Raw genomic sequence first — 7,500 nt, forward strand, 5'->3', positions numbered from 1 at the left:
AACCCTAGCACCTCCATTTAAAAGGGGGAGATTCCTGTAACAGAAGAAATACCTGTGCCTGAGACCACAGAGAGATGCTGCCAGTCAGAGCAGGCATTACTGGGATAAATGGACCAAGAGGCTGGCCTGGCATAAAGCAGCTTTCTTCCAACAGAACCCCACCCCTTCCACCAGATTTCTCTTTTCTTATGTTACCAAAGTAGCATTGGAAGCGGCCAGAGGGAAGCAGTTCCCACCCCGCTACTAGTACAGTGATACCTCAGGTTACATATGCTTCAAGTTACAGACTCCGCTAACCCTGAAATAGTGCTTCAGGATGAGAACAGAAATCGTGCTCCAGCGGCGTGGCGGCAGCAGGAGGCCCCATTAGCTAAAGTGGTGCTTCAGGTTAAGAACAGTTTCAGGTTAAGTACGGACCTCCGGAACGAATTAAGTACTTAACCCGAGGTACCACTGTATATCCGAATGAGACCTCAAGACACACTCATTTAACTGAAGCTATTATTCAGAGCCCATGGGATCCCAGATGGGATTCTGAAAATGGAATCAGTGCTCTCCAGCAGCAGATGCTGGAGGCAGTGCAGTTATTCAGAAGGAACCATATTGTACCTTAGGGGGTCAGTAGCAAGAGGTTTCAGACCCTTGAGAAGTGCCTTCAGTTTCCAAAATAGATGACGAGAAAGTGACGTTCCTGTGGACAGCCGTCATTGGTAGGTCATTAAGGGGGGTCCTCTGCTCATCCAGTACCCTTTGCTCCAAACACAAGGAAGACCAGTTCTAGATCAGGGCATCCAGGGAAAAAAGTAGTTGCTGATTGGAGTAAATTCATTGGTGGTTCTGCTGTTATTCTCCAAAGGGTGGAATCCTCACTAACTAAAGCAGAAGAGGAAGGACTGAAAGGAGAGATGACCTCACCAGCTTATTAGTTTTAGCCATTGACAGGGGAAGTACCATAATGGTGCCTGGCGGGTTGTGTGAATGGTCCGTAGTTATTAATTCACATTTCCAGGACTGAGCTGTGGCAAGTCGAAGTGTCATTTAGTTGCACCCATGATTTCTCTGTTTCCCACAATGTTAGTGGTGGTGGTGAGCTCAGCAGGAAGGCAAAGATGAAATCTGCAGTGGGAGACTACCTACCACACACCGTTTTAAATTTCCCACGAAGCTGTGGCATGAAGATGTTTCAGAGCATTGCAAGAAATTTAAAATGCTGAGAGACTCACAACAGTCCACTGCTAGGTAAAGCTCACAGGCAGGCAAATGGGCCTGATCCAGATCAGGTTTCAGCATATATAGATCCTCAACACCTGACCAAAAAAGCCAGTTGCAGATCCTGGGGCTGAAATATGGCACATAAAGTAAGTTCTTTTATTTTTTTCACATTTGATTAATTGATTGATTGCAGTGGTTTATATGTGTACCCCCTAAAAATACATGAATTCAGTCCATCTGGTATGGCTTAATTTTTACTCGAGCGTGTGAAGGCTCAACTTGTAATACTTAATCCTGTCTTACCTGTAAGCCATTCCTCCTGTCCTTGGGTGTGTAGAAAATACTTGATGTTCCTCAGAGGGAAGATCATAAAAGTACTCTTTTCATTATTAGTACTATCCATTCCTGTTGTGTGAAAGGAAATGATTCTTAAACTTGCAGCTTTGTCAATTCATGAACTCACCAGCTGCTTATGGGACTGTGTGGCCCCCAAATAGCAAATTTTAGGAGAGATTATACCTGGAGTGGCTGGGGCAACCCAGTCAAATGGCCAGCACCATTGTTGTTGTTGTTGTTGTTGTTGTTGTTGTTGTTGTTGTTGTTGTTTTAACTATGATCTGCATAGAAAGGATGACTCTAGGTTTTTGTGGGCCCTGGTTCATTTGACCCCTCATCTCACCTCCCTGCAAACACAGTGAGCCTCTTCTGCTACCCTACAATTCCTCCCAGCTTGCCAATTCTGAGCTTTGGATTTTATGATTAACCCACACTCTTGACTAGCGCATTTAAAGCAGGAATGGTGATCCTGTAATCCTCCAGCCATTGCTGAAGTAATGAAGTGTGGGACTAGCAGCAGAGTGTGGATAGATCTCTGGTGGGGTCATCTGTAGAATGAAATAAAAGACACTTGCAAACACCCTTCAAGCACCTTAAAAAGTAAGCTAACTATCACAAAAACCATGTACTAATGAGAATTTTCCCCCCTTCTGATAATTTTCAAATGAAATTTTTTTGAACCCTTGTACTGAACAGAACAGCTCTTTTCATATATACATACCAAGCTCTACCTATCCAAAAGTTGGAGGAAGAGAGAGAAAACAAAAGAGAGACAAACAAACTTTTTCAATGCCTTGCAAGGCAGGAGGAGGGATTGTGCATTCCCTTCTCTTCCCATTCCACTTTGTTTAAAATATGCACCTTGCTTTTCATTGGAATCAATAGGAGGAAACTAAACTACTCCAGCTTCAGGACTGGCATGTTATGCCCCCCCCCCCAATTCCAGGGACATATCAGGAGAATTGGAGAGCCCTTCCTAGCACGCTCTTGGTATACCCATGGAAGTTCACCTCTCCACAGGCTCACAGAGGAGACATCTGACATCAACTCTTCCTCTCCAAGGACAGATCCCCTTTCTCTATCTTTCTTCCCTCAGAGAGAGATGTACTGTTATAACTTTGTGGGTGCTTGACTCCCACAAATTTATGGGTGCAAGATTCTCCCCTAAATTCCTGGGTCTACTCAGTGCCTGGAGTATTAAAATGGGCTGCCAGATGTGGGATTTAGCTAAGCATTAAAATACAGGCTAAACCAATTTCCTGTTCAGGAAATCGCCTGGGAGAAGAGCCATTATGGAGAACAAAGGGAAAGTAATGGGTGATCAGGAAAACAAATACTCTGTGCCTAATGACAGATCGGGTGAGCCCCTCCTTCAGTAGAGGGATAATTGGAAGAGACAAAGCTGAGTTGAGTCTAAGGATTGCAGTTGGAGGATGATGTGGGCTGGAGGAAAAATAGTTGTAGGCTGTGCATCAACAAACTGTTTGGATCCAAGGCCACAGCCATGGATGAAGCAAGAATTTATTGGATTGTTAATGCTTCGAGCCTCTCCACCACAGGCTCAGGTTGTATATGTGTGTAAATTAACCATATATCATAAAGACACCACAGTCTCCTCTGTGACTCATTTCCAAAAGGGAACACAAACCCTAAGTAAGCACCTGGAATCTGGCACTGCTTGGAGATTGGGGTGGTGGGTAACAATACAATAGAACCTATAGCTCTTAGAATGACCTCCCAGGGACCACTGGGTTGCAACAATGCTTGCTTGTGACTGGTGTTTGTTTTAGGTTTTTATACTAGTTTTAGATTTAAGTGCCCAGTTGATTTATTTGGGTGTTTGTAATCCTTATATTTATATCTTTACATTTAATGCACCGTCGATCACCTAGAGAATTAATTTTATGAGATGTCTAATAAATAATAAATAAATATTCAGAAGTCCACTTATTCCTGCCTGTCTTATTTCTGCCTATTTCATCTGGGGATGGGTGTATCTATTTCCAGTCTATATCACTTTCACATGTCTTTACTCATCGGTCTGTTCCATTTCCGTATTAACCTACAAATAGTTTTTTAAAAAATACTCCTGCTGCAAGTAATCAGAAATATGTTTCTTTTTATTTATTTGTTCCTTTTGTGTTACATTTTATATAAAAAAAAACTTTTTCAAACATCATCTCAAAATAAATATTTAAAAATATACTATATAATGTATTTAAATATCTGGTCTCTCTCAAAATATATCTTTAGTTTGAGTTTTCTTACACTTACACACACACACACACACACACACACACACACACCAAGAACTGTGCTACAACTTTCAGAGCTATATGGAATCCAGTGGATAACTAACTTCTGCTCCATGAATTAATCCAAGAGGTGTAGATCAGCTCATTTCATACAGGAATATGCAAAGATCAAATTATTCAAGCCTCCTTAAAAATCATTTTGGATATGTCCCTTATCTGCCTAAAGGAGCAAATTTAAATTTTAAAAAATGGAACTTCATCTTTCATGAGAAAACATGATGTAACTCTGGCTTAAAATGTACTGGCAATCCTACATGATGATAAAATGACTTCCTGTATTCCACTTGGCTCTTGCCAGAGTTACTAGTCCCTATCTTTATGAGCCCTTGAGTAATGTGAAATTAATAAATAAAATAGCAAAACCATGTTGTTCTCTTTTTCAGTTCAAAAAGTCTTCCAAGTATATATGAAAAGCAATCTTTTCTTCCCCTTCCTAATTAGGTAATAGGAGCCTGTATGAAACTATTGTGTGAGCGCGCACATAGCAGAATGCAAAAGCTTTTTAAAAGAGGCTTATAGGTTTGCCGTCTCCAAAAACATCATTACATTTGGAATGAACCTTGTTATACTATATGAACCAACATCATAAAACCTACAAACTTTACAAAGAGCCAGGAAAGTTCAGACATTCACCAGGTTAGTATTATATTTGTTAGAAAGCAGGGCCAGGGCGATGGGGGGGGGGGTCGGGTCATGAATAGTAAGTAAAGGGATAAAAAATGAGGTAGAATTCATGTTGTAAGTGCAAGTGATCTGGAAATGGATGTTTGTCTTGGACAATTCCAAGGAAGTGACATCATATTAGCATGCCTATTGGGATATTAGTTCTGCATTTTTTCAGGCCAGATTTTGGCTCTAAAGTTGGTGAAATTAGGCAATCTTGCTAAGCTGGTCTTCAAGCCGCCCAGCTCCGCAACACATTACAACACACCTATGACATGACCCAAGAACAATGGGTGAAAAATGGGCTATAAAAACATGAATGGCCCTGCTTCATATAAAGACCATTTTATAGTGCAGGTGTGCCTTCATTTATCGATACTGTAAAGCAGTGAGATCATGCTGGCAGTAAAACACAACATTTGTTAAAAAGGATGGGGTGGAGGATTGAAGTGGTGGAAATCTATTAATTAAAAATGTAATAGCTCAGATTGGAGAGGTGGGGAGTCAACAGGGTGTTTTATAAATATACTTGGATATTTTGTCATGAAGTTGCTTTACATCATCCCACACAAAATCCAAACCTTTTGCGTAAAGCCTATGTGGAAATTGGAAGGGGGGACTACAAATGTACTTTAAAGGCATATTAGCACTATTTGGGGGGGGGAGACACACACATTAAGAGTTCAGTGTTCTAAAACTGCTGTTTAAAGTGGCTTTGCTTGTCTACCCCTAGCTGTTAGGATAAGAATGGAAAAATTATGAATAGGAAATCCTGCTTGAGATTTTATTACTTATTTCCTTTTGGGAAGATGGCATTGTTCCACCCCCCCCCCTTATTATTTTTCTTTTTTTAAAAAAAGGAAGGGGTATAAAATAAGACCAAGCATTTGACAGATATCCTTCAAAGATCACATTCTAGCCTAGCAGTCTGTTGTTGTTATAGTATTTGCTATTAGTAACACAACATGCCTGGTCTATTTTAAGAGCCCTGTTCTGCTGCATAGGTTTTACTTCCCTTGAAAGGGTTCTTGGAATAGTGTTGTTTTGATTAAGGGAAATTTCATTTAGTCTCTCCAGTACTGTTTCTCAACACAATGCAGGATATATTTGGGATGGAAAGTAAAATTTTATTCCTCACATCATCAACTGGAAGGGGTGCGGGGAAATCACTCATAAAGAGCCTGGCTTTGAGAAAGCCCACCTGTTGAGAAGCATTTAATAGTGGGACAGAAGGCCTTTCCTTTGTTTGCTTGTTAGAAGTAAAATATTGCTCCATGTTCAAAATCAGCTGAATAGATTATACATAATGGCCCAGGTCCACCATGCTGAGCTGTGATATTTACCAGAACTAGTCGAAGAAAACGGCGAGATTTCCTAATCTTCAGCGGGAATCTTCCCAAAGTGAGATTTAGAATAGGAGCTTGGGACAGTGTCACACACGGGCAACAGCAACACAGTTCTTTCCTCAACTGGGCTGGTAATGTTGGCATGAAATCTCTGCCCAGAGCTGCATGTGCATTACAGATGCCTCTCCTGCATTTCTTCTTCCACACAAATGTCAGATAGGCTAAATGCAAATCAATGATCCCATCCGAAAATGGTGCCTTTATTTCAGTTGGATGTTTTGTCTGTGTAGAATACAACCTGATTCTTACCTGTATCACATTCAGAGAAATCTAGATATGATATAACATAACCCCTTGCAGTTATTTTAAAAATAAAATACAATAAATAGCAGGAATCAGAGTGATTTTCCTCTGGAACATGGTATGTATGGAAGGGTGTTTATCCCTTTCCTCCTGTCCAAAGACTCAATGAAGGGCTGTGGCTCAATGGTAGAACATCTACTTTGCATGTTCAACACTCAACAGTATCCTGCCTGTAGCATATGCATGTCTCAAAGATTAAACACATGGAAGTTACAGTTATGGTTTCTTTGGTTGCCCCTACTGTTCTTTGTGACAACTGTAGATAACTGTGGCTGGAAGAAACTCATGCCTGAAAGCCCCAAGAACCACTTCCAGTCAGTGTAGACCAGGGCTGAGGAACTTTTCTGGCTCCCTTCAACCACAGGGTTCCTACCCGGTGCTTTTTTCTGGGGGGAAGCATACCCCTAAACATTTTGTGAATCAAAGTTTGGCCTCATTGAGGGGCAGTATTTCAATATGAGTAGGAAAATGAGAGTACCCCTAAATATTTCTTTAGAGAGAAAAAAGCACTGTTCCTACCTATCCATGTTTATCTACCCTCCTAGAGATGGTGAACAAAGGACCAGTGTAGGCTGTTCAGTCCATGCCATAATTATCCGCCTTTATTTTCAAAGAATGATTAAATGAAGAGTTTCCTGCGTCCACACCATACAATCCTATATTATTTCATGTCTCAGATTAATTAACCTGTAAGGATCACATAATCATTGATATGAATTAGAATAACCACTGGGCCTTGTAAACACATTCCTGGAATAAAAGGGCAAGGCCATTATTTCACAGCTCTTTATCTGGATGCATGGATATTTTTTTTAATCTTATATTTGTGTTTGTGTGTGTGTATTCAGAGGAATCTAAATTACGTCAAATTAACATCAGACTACAAACTCGGGACTCGAGACCTTTGAAAGGATATCATAGAGTGGTTCAAGAAAGGTCCTGCATTATCCTGTAGAAAACCACATGCTTCTAGGGTGAAACCCAGCCCTTACATGAGCATTTGTAGGTTCCACTAGTACAATGAGCAAGTTAAATGTGTGTGCTTAAATCAGTCCCATTGCAACTTGTGGGATTGATGTACTACTGCTTACCTTTGACCGGATAGTGACCTTATGTATGAAGTAACAGGCAAGCAGATAAGCTGGTGCGGCTGTAGCAAATGAATATGACTTCTCAAGAAACAATATTCCCTGCTCTGCTCAAGGCCGCTGAGAAGAAGCTACTGAGCAAACCGCTGGTAAAACAAGCTGCTTTTAAAGGATTGG

Source organism: Podarcis vaucheri, assembly GCF_965113315.1.
Source record: "Podarcis vaucheri genome assembly, chromosome: 5".
NCBI lineage: Eukaryota > Metazoa > Chordata > Lepidosauria > Squamata > Lacertidae > Podarcis > Podarcis vaucheri.